General features: G+C 40.7%; 1 protein-coding gene across 3 annotated transcripts in view; it reads left to right on the top strand.

The window, feature by feature from the left end:
* The window catches only part of Fhit (fragile histidine triad diadenosine triphosphatase), a 1,433,463-nt gene extending 1,419,163 nt beyond the window's left edge, over window positions 1–14,300 (top strand). For all 3 annotated transcript variants that reach the window (XM_071609242.1, XM_027951322.2, XM_071609246.1), the window contains one exon: window positions 14,005–14,300. The gene's annotated coding sequence lies outside the window, so the exon portion shown is untranslated. The remainder of the gene's footprint in view (window positions 1–14,004) is intronic.
* The last annotated feature ends 4,156 nt before the right edge of the window (window positions 14,301–18,456 follow it).

Below are 18,456 nucleotides of genomic sequence, written 5' to 3'. Positions count from 1 at the left end.
TGATGTATACAGAAAATCCAAAAGAAGCTATGAGAAGCAATTAGATTATTAATCAGTAAATGTGTGAAGGTCTCTAAATACAAAGTTTCAATTTCCCTGTATCAGTCACAACAGCTAGAAGGTGAGAAATTTTAAAGTCACCATTTATAGAAACATCAGAAATCAATGCCTAGGAATAATTAAAGATATGTAATCTTCTAGACAGAAACTATACAGTGTTTTTAAGAGGCACTAAAGAGAAACTGAATGACTTGATTTCATAAAAACTCAGTTTTCCTCAAATTAACCTATAAATTCAGTGTAATTCAGATTTAAATTCCTTCTACATTTGATTTTTGTGAAAACTGACAAGTTGATTCTAAAATGCTTATGGAAATGTAGTCAGAGGTTCTTCAAAGAACAAGATTAGAAGCATTGAAGGGCTTCCTCTACTAGGCTACAGAGTAAGAGGTACTGGTCCAGGATAAGTAGACTAATGGGAACAAAATAAAATACCCAGGAACAGATCCAGACATATATGAATACTTAAGATAAAAATGACATCAGAGAGCTCTGGGGAAAGATGAGTCTTTTCAATAAATCTTTCTGGGAAACCAGGCATGATGATGCATGCCCATAGTCCCAGTGGCTCTGGAGGCTGAGGCAGGAGAATCGTTAGTTCAAAGCTGGTCTCAGCATTTCTATATGGAAAACTAATAAAATGAACTCCTACCTCACATCATATGCACAGATTGGCTCCAGGTGGATTATAATTCAAAATGTGAAGTATTAAACAGTAAAGCTTTGAAGACAGTTTAGCTGAGTATTTTCATGATATTGCTATAGGGAAAGACTTTTAAACCAGGACACAAGAAGCACTACTATGAAAAAAGATTCATAGATTAGATTGCATTCAAAATAAAAACTTCTATTCACCAAAAAACACCATGAAGCTGGGTACCATGGTACCTGCCTATAATCCAAGCAATTTGGGAAGCTGAGGCAGGAGAACTCCAAGTTTGAGGCCAGCATAGGCAACCTAACAAGACCCTAAACAACTTAGCAAGACCCTGTCTCAAAATAAAAAAGGATTGGGGATCAATCTCCAGTACCAAAAGAAATAAACAAACATAACCAACAAAAAACCCCAAAAACACTGTGAAGAAAGATAAAAGTGGTTATAGCACCACAATTCACAATAGCTAAGCTATGGAAACAATCTAGATGCTCATCAATGGGTGAATGGATAAAGAAATTGTGGTATATATACACAACAGAATATTATTCAGCCATAAAGAATGACTTCATAACATTCACTGGTAAACGGAGGGATCTGGAGACTAGCATGCTAAGTGAAATAAGCCAATCCCCAAAAAACACAAAGGTCAAATGTTTTCTCCAATATGTGGAAGCTAAACCACGGTAAGGGGGGTGGGGGAAAGAATAGAAGTTCAGTGGAGTAAACAAAGGAGAATGAAAAGAAAGGAGGTGGGAAAGGAATAGAAAATATAGTGGAATGAATCGGACACAATTTTCCTATGTACATATATGAATACACCACAGTGAATCTCACCATCTTGTAACTCCACAGACTGGGATCCTAATTAGAATAAGATATAGTCCATTCTTGTATAAATATATCAAAATAGATTCTACTGTCCTATATAACTAAAAAGAACCAGTTTAAAAAAAAAAGAGAGAGAGAAAAAAAACAAGTCCCAAACTAGAGAAACTATTTGCCACCCTATATAACCATCAAAAGAGCAGTGTCCAGAAGATAATTTTAAAACTATGACAACAACAATAACAAAAACACTTTAAAAATCACTAAAGAAAAGCCAACAACCCCACAGAAAAATACAAAAGAACTTGTTTGGGCACTTCACAAAAAAATAGGTATTGAAATGGCAGATAATCTTTAGCCAACCGGGAAATGTAACTTAAAGCATGATGAAATACCAAATCCGCCCACCACTATAGTCAGAGTTTGAAAGAACTGACTGTATCAAGTGTTTGCAAGAACATGGAACAACAGAAACACATAATAGAATACATACTGTGTAATTGCCCTCACATAAAGTTCAAAAACAGGCAAAATTAAATTATAGTGCTGAGAAATATATTTATGTCGATGGCAAAATTATAAGGGAAAGCAAGGAAGCAAATTGGCATAAAAGTCCGGCCAATGGTCACCTTTGGTGGGGAGGCAGGAACAGGGTTATGATTTTGGAGAGGAACTTGCACTGGGGTACAAAATTGGAAGGGGACTGACATTGTTCTGTTCCTGGCCATGGAAGGTGATGTGTGTGTTGACGTTATATTGATTCTGCAAACTGTAAATATATCATCTTCATTTTTCTGTCTGTTTGTGTGTTATATTTTACCATAAAAAGGACAAAAAAAATAAGATAAATGAAAATTCTTAAATTAAGGGGAAAATAACAGGGAAGAAAGGGACTGAGTTTAATGTGTGATCTAATTGCTGGCTGGATATTCAATTATTCCACAATAGACTTACACACAAAAAGAATAATTGCTGCCAGTAATCTTTACAGACACACTGCTTACACATCAGAGTTAATTCCCCTCCTCCTGGCCAGCCTCCCTGACTTTCAGAGGCCACATTAGCCGCCAACCAGATCTTTATTTCAGTAAGGGAATAATGGAGACCACTGCAGAGAGGGCATTTCATTATTAACAATAATTCTTAATGATGCCACTTAAGGAGAGTCTACCACAGGCAACTTATGCCAATCACTTTCTAGATTTCATATCAATTAAACCCCATAACATCTCTCTAGTGTCACCTTGTTTTCAGAAGCAGAAACTGAGGTTGAAGGCAGCTATGTAACTTGCCCATGGACTCTCATGTTATATGTAGAGATCAAGGTTCAAGTCTAAGCAGTCTGACTTTGGAGCCCAATTTACCTTTGCACTAAAACTGACAGATGTCTGTTTAGAAACATCCTCCCCTGTGTCAACTCTAGCTAATGGAAGGCAAGAATTAGTCAAGGAAGTTCGATATTACAGGGTACTGGCGCTTCTGAAACAAACTTCAGAAACAAAGCCAGCATTTGGTGATCCCCATCCTTGGGGTCTTGGTGTTGGTCATTTGATCCAGTATAACCAGGGGATGTTGTTGACATTTGAATTTGGAACTGTCAAATCAATCGCAGCCAAAGATCATGGTTCTGGGCATGTGACTCCAGCCTGGCCAATCAGAGTCCTTCACTACTGCTGAGTATGTGAACACAGAGGGGTGATAAGAACTGGAGGTTAGAAATCATCCTGCTTATCACTGGGAGAAGCCAGAAGTAGGGACATTCAGTAGAGTAAAAGGAGACAAGAGTAGAGAGGGGAAGAGGCATTGGTCTGAATTCCAATGTCCATCAATTCTTCACAATTAATAGAGTAGTAAGTCACTTTTTATCCAGAGGTGAATTTCATATGGGGTTCCCTTACTTGTTAGCAAATGAGCCTTGTCTACAACTGGGGCATAGATCGTTGGCCTTCCTATAGAAGATTTAAACCTTGATGTTCTAGAATTCAACTAACAATGTTTTGTGATCTTCTAATTTGGAGTCAAATACCATCTTAGGCATGGTAGGTAAAGTCACCTGTGCCCTGTAGGAGCTAATGGTCAGTCTGAAGGAGTGAGTCCAGTGTAAGAGCAAGCAGGTATGGAACTGAGTCCTGGGCAAGTTGGCAGTGCAATGTCACCCATATCTGTGACCAAAATGATTTCGTTCCCTTATCCTACCATAAAATAGTTGACTTTGTGTCAGTCATGTCTAACCCTTGCCCCGTGCCCCACACACACACAATTACATGCCCTCCAAGAGCCACCTCATGGTCCAGGATTAGCCAATCGATTTTAATGGGTATTTAAGAGATTTTTCAAAGAGTGCAAGTCAGTACCTAAGATGATAGATCGTGCAATAATTAAAGCATTAAAAGAACCCAATTGAGGATTCTCTTCCCGCCAGCAGATATCTTTAGGTCAAGAAGGTCCATAAAAACTGGCAGATCATTTTCATTCCTTTAAGACAGACAAAAATGACTTTGAATTTAATTAGATGCTCTTACCAATTTTCCTCTGCTAAAGCTCCACATCTTGATCCACTGAGGCCTGCAAAAATTTAGAACTGCTGGCATTCTGAGCTGAAAATTGACGGCCGGGGTATTACCGTGAAGCAATGAAAGCCCGTGATGTTGCTCAAATCACTTTTTGATTAGAAATGATAAACCAGAGTCAGTTACAAGAAAGGGGAGCCTTCGAACAGGCAGCAGGCCAGTCTTGGCTCTGTGGAGCTCTGGGTTGCTGGTAGGACTCTTACCCTTCTTATCCCATCTCTCTGGTGATTCCTGAAGATCCTGGAATTATCCGTTTATAATAAAAGAGTATGCCTAACAGTAAATCAGACTTTATCTTTGATATCCCTATCAAAGTCTTACTTCCTTACTCTTAAGGATCCATTGCCAATCAAAGCACTTTTTTTTTTTCTTTTAGGATGGAAAATTTTTTCTAAGGTTAGCTTTAATTTAAACTTTTCAAAGAACGCGACTCCGTGGAAATAAAAATAGATTCAATTGAAAGCACTTTTAAATTTTTGCACTAAGAACTCTCCTCATTCTAACAAGGCATAATACTGCAATTAAAAATACCACTTCTATACAGAGAACATCATACATAAACTGTTGACTGTGACTCTTCAAATATGTATCTATATCCTCAAATTCACCCAAGGTCATACAAGATGATGAACGCAGTAAAAGAGAAAATGTGTAAAGATTACGATCCTTTAAATGGAAAGCCAGGTCTTGTCCCTCCAGTGCACTTTGCAGAGTCAGCTAGGCCCTGATCCCAGGAGGCCCTGAAGGCCACAGTAAGGGAACAAGCTCACCTGCTGCGTCCACTCCCCACACTCTCTGCTCTAACCTCCTGCTTTCTGTGACTGGATCACATCAAACAATGTCCCCAACTCACACCTCTTACAGGACTTCGTGTCCCCTTCTGCCTAGAATGTTCCCGTCTCCTTTCCTCCATTCATGTTTTAACTCAAATGTCACCTGCTCAGAAAGGCCTTCCCCAAGGGCCCAATCTAAAGCAGCACCAGGCCGCCGGCCCTACTCCATCTCCTGGGCGACCTGGATGGGCTTTAGAGAATGGGTTGGCTCTCCAGCCTCCTCCATATTCTTGGGGGTCTGTTATGGGACAACATGACCCTCAGGCCTCAAAAGCGAGTTATCAACTCTCTCTCCTGACCGTGGTGTTGTCAATTTTGGTGTCCTTCCTGAGAAAAATTAGACCCTGAGCATCTTTGGACGAGAGCAGAGTTCAAAGACCATATAATACAAGTTAGTGTTTTACAAAGGACAAAACTGTCCCACTGTGGTCCAGAGAGGAGACATATCTGGCCCAGATACACAGAGTAAGAGCACAGCTTATATCCAGGCATTTTACGTTTGTGGTCTCTTTCTGAACATAAAAGAGACAAGGCTGTGGAGATTCCAGTGAGGAGGCTTCTAGATGGGATGAGGTGTCTAGAAGGCTTCTGTCTATGACCCACTGTGCCCTATTTGCATTTCTTTCTAGGCAACAACATCTCAGGATAAGCATGCTGGCGTGAAGTACTCTCTCTGCTGGTAGCCTACAACTGTGTTTTCTTGCCACTTTCCAACCCTTGAGATTTTGGTCCCAAATATAATTTGATCAAAATTCAGGTTGGCCTTTTGTGAGGAACTGAAGTTGACCATAACTTATCTGACCATCCATTTCACACTCAATATACAACATTTAAGATTTCTTCTTTCGATTTTTTGATGGAAGGTCATATTCCAGGTAATAGACTTTCATCCATGAGCTCAAAGATATTTTTGGATTGCAATCTGGACTCATGTATCAAGCAGAAAGAATATAATGACACCAACATCAGTAACTTTTAAATGGTGAATAAGAAAAAAAATACATATAATAACTCCATTAGGCTGTTAAAAAGTGCTGAACCCCAACAAATTCGCAATGTAATGATCTTTGAGTATGCGTCTATAATCCTTCAGCAAATACGCCTTCTATTCAACTACAGAGTTGTACACACTCCAGACACAAGTGCCATTAATTAAATAACATACTCAGCAAACTCTCAGAGCCATTAATTATCAAAGGTGGCCTGCTCCGTGCTCAGCTCTAAATTCTATTATAAGAGAAGAGTGTGGGCTAGAGCTTAGGAATGTGCTGGAGGAAGGTCACCCTCAAAAGCACGATAAGACGATGCTGTCAGAGAAAGCAAATGACAGAGCGTGCATGTCTTTTAGCTTTTCCTTTGCCCATCTGCAGGGTCTGAAGGAAGGAAAAGTGTTTTCTATTGTAGGGACTTTCTCAAAATTAGTTTCTCTCATGAAAGATGCAGGTAAATACAAAGTAATCCTTTTTCATTTTGACTGTGTTGCAGATCAGAGTAATATCAGCTGAAGATTTGGAGACAAATAAAGTGTGCTCTCACCAGTCCCATGGGAGAGAGTCCTTGCTGGGCCTGGGCACAGAGAGAAAGCGGGATGTAAATAGCAAACAGAACAAAGAGCCTTATTGGCTTAAAGTGGGTCTCAGGAAAATACCCAAGTAACAGCATATGTTTTCGAGCAATGGGTTTGCCCTGTTCTGCCTCCTCATTCTATAATCAAGTTCAAAGTGTCTGCAGTTTCCTTTGCAGAGGGGCCAAGTCCAGTGGGGCCAGGAAAAATGACTCATGGTGTCAAACTTGGAGAATCGTCTTTTCTTGTGTGCTTGCAATCCTTATAATTCAATTTGTCTCTTTCAAGAGAAAACTGACAAAGCTAAATTTGTGGTCACTCAAAAGGCCAAGCTAGGGGTGAGCCCCAATCTTGTTGGAAATCAGATGTCCATACCCTGAGCCCAGGGGACTGGCCATGGGATATCCAGAGCTACTTTGTGTGCCCCCAAGGAGGCAACACAGTGGATTGGGGATGTGGACCCAGTTTAACAGGAAGTTAATTAACACTTTCTCACTGCAGGAAGTGAGAAAGTATCATCAGCATGTGCGGCTTGCCACAGAGGAATAGGTTTGAGTTAGAAAAATGGGTGGGAGTTGCCCTGCTATCTGGAGTCCCTCTACGCCCTGCTAGGTTTCTGGCTGCTGTACTTGGGGTATCCCCTTCCTCTCTCTAGATGGAATAATTGCATTGCCTCAGAGATACAATCAGAGTGGTTCTCTGATCCTTTCCATTTCTCCCTCACCTTCTTCCTTTACCCACTTACTGTAAGACATTGCCACCTGCGGCTTTTGTGGTCCAATTTCTGAGACCAGTTTATTAAGAAAAAGCTGAAAAGCAGAGGTCAGGGGTGCTTGCCCTTAGAAAATTGCTCACCTTGTTTTCCATGGGATCAGAATGACTTTCGTGGCTGCTCTGCCCGTCTCCCTAGCCTCCTAGGAACTAAGTCGAGTTACTTTTAAGTGGAGAGAGTTGTCAAAGAGAAGTTTCATGTTAGTCCCTTGGCTTTGTGTTATTGGTGAGTGTGGTTCCTTCATTTTAAGTGTCATCCCTGGTACGGAAACAAAAAAAAGGTCACCTTAATCCTCATGGGCAAGGGGCACTACCTTTGAAAGATAACAATGGTCCCCTTCATGTAGTTCTACTAAGAGTGAGGACAACCTTACTAGAAGTTGAGTATCTACAACTGAAATCTGAGTGTCACATCAGGATGGTTTCTGAGCATTTGAAGCACTGCATTGGAAATTTACTTTGGAAGGGAATCAAGAGGGATGCAGGCCTGTGATTCATCACCACCAAGTTCAACAATTGTCCTCCAGAGGCCCAGGCACACCCAGAACCAGTTGATCAGAATCTCTAGGGGTGAGATGGCAGCATAGCACATTTTTTTTTCTTATAATGCCCCTAGTTGATTCCAATGAGCAGCCAAGTATAGAAACACAACCTTAAAGAAGGAAGGCCAGATGAGTTTTTATGGTCCCAAGCCTTCCTTCCGCATTCAACCAAGTCCTATCGACTGAGGGAAATGCCCATCCAGGTTCACCTACAGAAGAAGGGAGACACTGTTCTATTTTCTCAGCTTCAAAAAGGCCCTCTTTTGCTGCCGCTCTGGTAGTTTGAAGTAGCAGCCTCCCTCATTTGCAAATTGCAAAGCAATTTTGAACCAAAAGAGCAAAGCTGGAGGCATCATAAGCCTTGATGCTAAGACACACCATAGAGCCAGAGTAGTAAAAACAGCATGGTATTGGCATAAAGACACGTAGACCAATGGAACAGAATAGAGAATCCAGTAATAAGCCCACTGTCTACAGTCAACTGATTCCCACTAAAAGGGCCAAAAACGTGCCTTAAAAAAATGACAGCCTCTTCACCAAATGATGCTGGGGAAACTGAAGTAAGAAGGTTTTGTCTGGCATACAAACAGATCTTGTGGAGAAGGACTTTATGGAACTTGGTGCCTGCTGTGGTTTGGAGCTGGAGTATTTTTTAAAAGCCCATGTGCTAAAGACTTGGTCCCCAGCCTGGGCTGTCTGGGAGGTAGTGGGCCATTTAAGAAATGGGGCCTAGAGGGAGGTTTTTTGGTCTCTGGGCCGGGGGTAGGCTTGAAGGGAATTATGGGACCCTGTTCACATCCTCATTTTCACTTCCCAGCCATGAGTCAACTGTCTTTGCTCTGCCTCACACTCTCACTGTGATATGCCAACATTGGCCCAAAGCAGTGGGGCCAATTGATCAGGGACTAGAACCTCTAAACTATAAGCCAAAATAAATCTTGCCTCTTTACAATTTGATTTTCTCAGGCATTTGTTTCAACAATGGAAAACTGACTAGCACAGTGACGCTTGCAAGTTCAAGGAAAAGTCAGCAGGGTTCATTCATATGGACCCCAGCTGGGACTGGCCCCTTTGATTTTACCCTGTAGCCATTAAATAATACAAGAAAACACAAAACAACTTCAAAGACTTTCCTGTAGCTTTCAAAGAGAGATGAATGAAGAGGTTATGGTCCTTACTCAAGACTTATTTACATCACATAAATAGAATGAAAGATAAAAATCAGACAATCATCTCAATAGATGCAAAAAAGCATTTGAAAAAAATCCAACATGGCTTCATGATAAAAGCCCAGAATAAATTAGGTATAGAAGGATCACATCTGAACATAATAAAGGCTATATATGACAGACTCACAGCCAACCTCACAGTGAAGGGGGAAAAGCTGAAAGCATTTCTTCCAAGACTGGGAGCAAGACAAGCGTATCTATTCTCACCACTCTTATCCAATAGAGTACTAGAAATTTTAGCCAGAGTAATTAGGCAAGAGAAGGAAATAAAAGGCACACACATAGGAACAGAGGAAGTAAAATTATCCCTGTTTGCAGATGATATGAATTTATACATAGAAAAGTCTAAGGACTTCACCAAAAGACTTCTAAATATTGATAAATGAATTCAGTAAAGTAACAGGATACAGTATCGACACACCAAAACCGGTAGCTTTTCTACATGCCAATAATGACTTTGCTGAGAAAGAAAGCAATTCCTTTTGGAATAGCCATTCACACTTAAAAAAAAAAAAAAGTAGGAATGATCCTACGGATGTAAGAGATCTCCAACATGAAAATTACAAAACACTGAAAAAAGAAATGCAAGGAGACACTGAAAGGTGGAAAGACCTCCCATGTTCATAGAACATTGTTTTGATGTTGTTAAAATGCCCATTCTACTCAAAGTGATCTACAGAGTCAAGCAATCCCCATCAAGACACCAATGACCTTCTTCACAGGAAAAAAAATCCCAAAATTTGTATGGAAGTGCTAAAAATCTCACATAGGCAAAGCAATTTTGAACAAAAAGAGAAAAGACGGAGGTATCATAATATCTGATGCTAAGACACACCATAGAGCCAGAGTAGTAAAAACAGCATGGTATTGGCATAAAGACACGTAGACCAATGGAACAGAATAGAGAATCCAGAAGTAAGCCCACTGACTAAAGTCAACTGATTCCCACTAAAAGGGCCAAAAACATGCCTTAAAGAAATGACAGCCTTTTCACCAAATGATGCTGGAGAAATTGGATATCCACATGCAGAAGATCCAAACTTGACCCCCATCTCACCCTATAAAACAACAATCAACTCAAAATAGATCAAAGACCTTAATGTAAGACCTGAAATTACTAGAGGAAAACATAGTGGGGAACACTTTTAAGATACTGGTAGAAGCAAGCATTTTCTGGTTAGGTCCCAAAAGCACAAGAAAAAACAGCATGAATTGAGAATGGCAGTAAACACTTGCCAGCTACTCATCAGCAGTGGATTAATAGCCAGAAAGATTCAAAACACATAACAACAAAAAATGATTCAAAACGGGCAAGTAAACTGAATAAACACTTCTCAAAAGAAATACAACTGGCCAATAAATATATGGAAAAAAATTTCAAAATCATCAGCCATCAGGGAAATCAAAATCAAAATCATGAGGTTCCACCTCACACCAATTGGAATGCCTTTTGCAAAAAAATATATAAAAAATTCTGGAGAGGATGTGGAGAAAGAAGAGCCCATGTACACTCCTGGTGGGAATATAAAGTAGCACAGTACGGAGGATTTTCAAAAACCTTAAAAAGAATGACCATATGATCCAACTCTCCCATTCCTGGGTATATATATCCAAAAGAAATGAAATCAGCCTACAAAAGAGATACCTGATGCCCATGTTTACTGTAGCACCATTCACAATAGCTAGGATATGGAATCAATGCCCATCAACAAGTGAATGAATATGGTAATAATGGAGTGTTACCCAGCCACAAAGAATAAAACTCCGCCATTTGCAGCAAAATGAATGGACATTTTGTTAAGTGAAACAAGGTAGACACCAACACAGGTATATCAGGTTCTCTTGCATATTTGTGGAAACTAAAAAGAAAAGGATCTAAAAGTAGAAGAGGGACTGGCAGATCAGTGTGGAAGAAGGGTGGACCCCATGGACGCAAGTATGGAAATATCACAGTGAATCCCATGAATTTGTACAATATACCTTAATAATTAAATAAAAAAAGAAATAGATATAGTGGCAGATTAATAAAAAAAAAAAGAAAAGAAATAGCCAGAAGTTCCTTCATCAGACATTGTATTTTTTTCTTCTAATTCAAAGATGTTACCTATTATTCTCCCAGCATATTGCTGTCGATGGCAGACCGGGAAGGAGGGCAGTTAATCTGCACTATGTCCATTCAGAACTTGGAAATAATGGAAAATTCTCAAGCATGTTTGTTCACAGAGATCAAACCTTCCGCGTTCACAGTGAAAGGCCCACATGTTCTGGCCTGCCTGCTCACCTGGCTACATGCGCTATGTGTGATATGGATTGGAAGCACCCTGAGGACAGAACCATTCTCATTCACCTACTCATACTTTCCTGGAAACCTTATTTGCATCTCAGTAAATCCTTTCATTGATGATGCCCAGATGTCCTTCAATTTAGCACCCCTTCAATTTTAACTCTGATATTAAAGGAAACTACAGATATTTAGAAGGGCACCTTGTGTAAGAAATCAAACTAGTAGGTGAGCACATGGCCCTGCTGCAAAATAATTCACTGTGTAACCAAGTCCTAAGTCTTCTCTTGCTATGACACTGGAAGAAATAATGATAATGACAACCAGAGACGCCAACACACAGTGACATTATCATGCCCCAGGCATGGCTGTGAGCGCTTGTGTCGCTGAACTCTCTAAAGCACCTGCGAGATGCATTCACCCTGCCTAGGGATGACCAGCTAGGAAGTGAGGTGCCTGGACTTCACACTCTCACCTTTTCACCCAAAGCACAACACGTTCTTCCAGTGTGTTCTGGCATGAAAGGAAGACTGTTTCTCATGAGCCTCCAGGCCAGATGGGCAAACAAAACAGCACAGACAGAGCTCTAAGGAGCTAGGCAGACATTTGGATGTGAAAGCTGTGTTGAGGGATGGGTCACAGAAGCATCGTGAGTAGACTGACAGAGAGCCTCCTCAGGTATGGATAGAGGCATTCACCTGGATTCAGAAATTACAGGGAACTAGTGCAGGGTCATAGCCTTCAGGAGACCAAAAATAAAACCAGGGGAAACTTCTCCTAAGACATAAATCTGCTGTAGACAGGCAAGGCAGATAGAAAGGATAGAAAGGGCACATCCATTTTCAGTCCTGTTCAGGCGCCTCTGACTCAAAGTCAATATTGTTCAAGGACAAGGGCAATGATGAATGATCGGAAGATGACCTGTATCTCCAGGCAAGATGGGTGGCACTGGGCACAATAAGGGATGATCCTATTGTCAAATGGGAGTAAGACAGGTCCCTTTCTCCCAGAGGGGCCAACTGGCTGCTACATACAGTCCACGGTCCACTTCTCACTATGGCTACCAGCGGGCCTCAAAGGAGGACATCCTGAGCTCAGACAAGACCTTCCTAGTGTGATTTAGAAGCAGACATGACCCAGCCTCTATGTTCTAGATTCCCAAATGGACTAGGTGCAATTCAAAGAGATGGCCTGCTCTTCACTGTTACTACATTGTAGGAAAAGCCTAATGCTGGGCTCACTGGGATCTTTCTCCATGTACTAGAGGTGCATGTCTACCCCAAGGTGGATCTGAGTGGGCCCGGGTTGAGGATGTCCGTGAGCTACACCCTTGAAGCAAGCAGGGTCTTCACACCACAGCTTCTCAGATCTGTGGCTGTAGTGCCGCACGCCAGGCCACAAATGGCAGACAACATGTGAAAAGCAATTTAAATATTTTCTGAAATCCCTTGAAAACTCTGAAGAGGAAATCTATTTGTGCTTCTCAACAATATTTCTCAAAAATCTCTTCATTTGTCACATGCATAGTGGATGCTCCAAAATTCTCTTAGTGCCTTTTCTTTCAATCTTCTCCCAATTTTATGAAATATAACCCATAATGTCTTCATCTTTCTCCCCACTCCTACTTTATTTTCTTTTTTGTAATTACTCCACTGTGAGCTAGGAGGCTAGCAGGGGCAGGAACTTACGATGCCTAATTAAGTGATCCCAGTAATAGAGGCCTAGAAGTTAAGGCTGCAACAGAGAGGTGGGTTTGGAGCTTTGAAATGGTGTGGGCCAGTACACCATCATACCACCAAGGAATTGTCTGATTTTCTTGCAAAATGAAAGGACTTTATCCTCACTGTTTAACTTTGTGAGTAGAAATTATTGTAGGCCTGGCCTATATACATAAGATACACTGCTTGGCCTTGAGGCAGAGCTGATTCTGCTTGCAATGTGGAGGTTCCATAATTCCCCAAGCCCCTGGGCTAAGCTTCTCAGACTCCCCTGCAGAGATTGTTTAAAAACACAGATTCCTGCTGGGTGCAGTGGTGCACACCTGTAATCTCAGTGGCTTGGGAGGCCGAGGCAGGAGGATAGCAAATTCAAAGCCAGACTCAGCAATTTAGTGAGGCTCTGTGTCTCAATAAAATATGAAAAATGGCTGGGGATGTGTCTCAGTGGTTGAGAGCCCTTGGATTCCATCCCCAGTATCAAAAAAGGGAAACAAAACAAAACAGATTTCTGGGCTTCTCCCCAGAACTGCTAAGTCAGGATGTGGGGCACAGAGTTCTGTTTTTAACAAGATCAGCAAGTAATTCTGACAATGGCTGCTGGGGAACCCATTCTTACCTAATAACAAATATAGGTCTGGATTGGTTTCATTTGTATATAAGCTTTGTTATCAACAACACAGATTCTTCAGACACCATGCCGCTGACCTTGACGGCATAGACTGTGGGCAGAAGACACAGAAAACGTGGGGACCCAGCCAGTATAGGCACCAGCAGGCCTGGAATCTATCTATTTCATGGAATGTGCCACATAAATATGACCTCTCATAAAATGTTAACGGCAATCCAACAGATTAGCAGTAAACAAATTTATATTTTGTTTATTGCCATGACTCAAAAAAAAAAATGCTACTGGTTCTAACTAAATGTCTGTTTTTATGTTCTGTCATTTCCAGGCATGAAAGTAACTCAAACAAATCCCAAGGCATAAGGAAATGGGCCTCGTTCTCTAGGACTCCGCGGCATTGGAAATGAAGCTAAGCAGACTTTATTACATCCTACGATTCTGCAACCTTTTGCGAAGCATTTTATTGCACTTGTGGAAGCCACTGGGGTTATGTTTCAATCATGATGACTGACAGGCTGGCTTCAAAACAATGGCATCCACAACCTTGCCACGCGTTTCTCTTCACGCTATGTACTTAGAATAGAACGTTTCTAAATTGTCCCTTAGCCTGGATGAAAATAAAATGGTCCTTAAAATATTTATCTCATGTGCCGGCTGACTTAAAAATTGATATTTCGGGACCTCTGAGAGGCACCACTGAGGAAGGTGATCTCTTGGAGCTAGTTGGCTTCCGGTGAACCAAGAGTTTGTTACAGCGGAGATAAGATTCAGAATGTTTCCATTTTGGTAGGACAGATAATAGAACAAGAAATGTACAACTTTTCCTGGGTTATGTTTTCCTCTTGCCCTCAGCGCAGAGAAGCTTCAGATGGCAAAATTAGGTTCAGGATACAAATGCACACGTTCTACATTGAGCTGAGCTGTTGGGTGATAGGAAAGTTAGGGGGAGCAGAGAAAGCTTCTGATATGGGTTGAGGAGCCATGCCCCTTGCCCATAATTTTTCAATTTTTAGGGAAATAGGATGGAAGTAGGCTTTTTCTTTCCTCTGGCATATTTATAAAAAGGGATTAGAGTTTCTATAGAAAGATAAAAACACATCGACAGCATAGCTACAAATTACTGTAAACAGGATTTTTCTAAAAATGTCTTTGAGAATCTCCTTAGGCTTGTGGGCCACTCCCCAACTCCAACCCCATCACCAATATAAGTCACATTAGTTTCCTGTCATTCCTGAATGAGTTACCAGAAACTGGGTGGCTTACAACAACACCTTAATCTTTCAACAGTTCTGGAGGTCAGGAAAAAAAAAAACAACAGAATCCATCAGGGACACGCTGCCCCAGAGGCTCTGGGGGAGAACCCATCCTACGGCTCTCTCCTAGCTGCTGCCCATGAGTGGCATCCTTGGTGTTTCCTAGAATCCTGTCAGTCTCGGTCCCTGTCATCACATTCCTCCCCCTCTCTTCCCCTCTCTTCCCCTCTCCCTCTCTCTCTCTCTCTCCCCCCCCCCCATCTCTCCTGGGTGTCTTTTTTGGGGAGGGAACAATATATTTTTTAATTGGTTCAGTTACACAGGACAGAGGAGTCCATTTTGATAAAATTATACATGCATGAAATACATCTTAATCAGGGTCCCAATGGTGGGGTTCACTGTGGTGTACTCATAAATGTCCACAGGAAAGTTATGTCAGATTCTTTCTACTGTCTTTCCTATTCCTATCCCCCCAACCCCTACCTTTTCCTTTCACTAATGCTCTAAACTTCTATTCTCCCCACCCCAACCCTTATCATGGGTTAACTTCTACATATCAGAGAAAACATTCCACCTTTGGTTTGGGGGATTGGCTTATTTCACTCAGCATGACAGTCTCCAGATCCTCAAATTCATCAGCAAATATCAAAGTCATTCTTCTTTATGGCTCAGTAATATTCTACTGTATATATATATATATATATATATATATATATATATATATATATATATATATATATATATATATCATGATTTCTTTATCCATTCATCTGTTGAGGGGCACCTAGGTTGATTCCATAGCTTAGCTATTATGAATTTTGTTTCTATAAACATTGATGTGACTGTGTCACTCTAGTATGCTGATTTTAAATCCTTTGGTTATATAACGAAGAGTGGGATAACTAGGTCAAATGGTGGGTAAATTCCTAGTTTTTTGAGGGATCACCATACTGCTTTCCAGAGTGGTCGCACTAATTTGCAGAGTGTATCCTCTTCCCCACATCCTTGTCAATATTAATATTATTGATAATATTATTATATTAATTATTGCTTATAGTTTTGGTAATTGCCATTCTAAAAGGAGTGAGATGAAGTCTTAATGTATTTTTAATTTGCATTTCTCTAATTACTAGAGATGTTGAACATTTTTTTTATGTTTGTTGATTATTCATATTTCTTCTTTTGAGAAGTGTCTGTTTAATTCTGTTGCCCATTTATTGATTGGGTTATGTGTCTCTTGTAAGAACACTTATCATTGGACTTGGGGCCCACTTGAGTAATTCAGGATTATCTCCCAAAGGTCTCATTATCTTCAACAATTCTATCCACAAAGTCCTTTTTTTAAAGTTCACATTTGCAGATTCCAGGGAGTTGACAAATCTTTTAGGGGCCGCCATTCAACCTGCTACTTAGAGCATTAGGGACTGGACTATTTCTGATCTGGTAGGAGCCAGTTGTCCAAGTATGACTCAATGGCTTCTCTTTAAAATCTCATTCTATGTCTTTGCCAAAGCCCTATTTATGGGCACTGACTGATGCTGCCTCCTGGAGATTGGGAAGCCCTCTGGTTCCCAAGTTTGGTCTAAGACAACTTCTCTCTTAGCTAAAAGTAAAGAAGCTCTGTTATCTGAACATGATGTGCTCAGATAAAATGCCAAAGAAGATGGTAAGTACTGGTCACCTTCCCCCTGTCCAGGAGTGCTGATGAGGGGTCCAGAGAAGAGCCCTAAGAGGAGGAATTCTTATACCCTAGAGGTCAAACACAGATCCCTTCTCAGTTGTAATAGCAAATGTGATCAGGGTACCTGGCTCCTACCTCCAGTTAGTTGAGTGGTACTGCAAGCCTACTTAGTTTTTTTTTTTTTCATTTTTGTCTATGCAATGAAAATCCTGTAAGAGCTCCATTTCTGCCTCTCTACCCATGGATGTCCTCATTTCTGTCTCTTGTGCAACTCTGGCATGATTCGGAGGCTATAGAGGTTGCAGGTGTAGAAGCTCAGCCTTGAAGCCCCATACTGTGGGTTTTACAGCAAAGACTATATATGAAGCCTCTTCAGTATTTCAAGAACTGAACAAAGCCCAATAGTATCAATATAGGAAAATGCAACTATCATACTGGGTCTGGTCTGCATGGAGAAAATACTTTTGTTCATAAAGCACAACACTCAAGTCCAAAACAATGTCCTTTTTCTTGTTGATTTCTTCTTGGGCATAAATACACACTAAGTTGTTTCTGCTCAAGGGAAATTGTTAACATTATACTAAGCAATGGCTACCTGGAGATATATATATATATATATATATATATATACACATAAAATGTGTGTGTGTGTGTGTGTTTCCATTGTACTAGCAAGACAGAAACAGCATGGCAGCTCCTCCCCATGTTAACAACATTTCAGAAGAGGGTTTATTTCTTTATCTCTGTGTCCTTGCTTTTCAGACTCTAGGCTCATTCCTATCTTTATTGTCATGCCTGCCATCAAAATCCAAGATGGCGGAAAAAAAGAACAGTCTAAGGAATCTTTCTTTCCCCATGTCTGCCTCCTCCACAGCTGATCCAAAAGTATAGAACAATTTCTCAAGTTCACCAATTCTTTCAGATGGCGAGAAGAAGCCTCTCCCATCCTTCTTCCTTGTATCCAAACTTCAAACTGAGGTCTGGGCACACACCTACCTCTTCCACAGCATCTGTCTTTGAGTATATCTGCTCAACATGCGAGTGTATATTTATTGTAGACATCCTGTACGATGTATGTAGATATTTAAGCTCAGAAAGGATTTATTTGTAACTTATTCAGGGTTTCAAAGTTGGTAACAGGTGGATTTGAGATTGGAACAATGGAACCCTTGTTCTATGGAGAATTGATAATCAAGGACTCCCACAAATTTAATAAATACCATTCCCAATTTCTCTCCTTAACTGTCCACGGAGTCAGTAGGATTCTCCTTTATACTGATACTACTGATATTCAAAAGGAAAGGAAGGGAATTGTCTAATATTTTTAAGGTAAAAGCAACCCTTTAGTCATGGAAATGAGAAACAGCTAGTAGCATTTCCATAACTCAATAACCTATAAGAGAGGGGGGAATGTTTCTAAAAATGCTTTGCTTCTACCCTGAGGCAAATGTGTTAGCCAAAGGATGGATGATTATTTATCCTAGGAACTAGAAGAACATAAAAATTAGCATGTAATTAGTTATATGGATTGGAAATGGGTCACTTCTATGAACCATCACCCCCAACAACACTCCGTCATGGTCATGTTCATGTCATTCATTTCATATCCAGTTCTGAAAATACCTTGAGCCCCTGTATACACTGAAATCCAAAACTATGGACTCAGTGGCCAAAACTCAGGTGGCCCCAAAGTGACTGCTGGGGGTTACATGCTAAGGTCTGAATGTCCATATTCCCTCGACATTCTTATGTGGAAACCTAATCCCCAAAGTGATAGTAGACGATCATGAGGGCAGCACCTCTTATTAAAAAAAAAAAAAACAGCCCCAGAGCTGGATGTGTTGGC

The sequence above is a fragment of the Marmota flaviventris genome, chromosome 1, assembly GCF_047511675.1.
Source record: "Marmota flaviventris isolate mMarFla1 chromosome 1, mMarFla1.hap1, whole genome shotgun sequence".
In the NCBI taxonomy this organism is placed as follows: domain Eukaryota; kingdom Metazoa; phylum Chordata; class Mammalia; order Rodentia; family Sciuridae; genus Marmota; species Marmota flaviventris.
The sequence above is the reverse complement of the archived record's forward strand: the minus strand, read 5'-3'. Positions and strand labels throughout refer to the sequence as shown.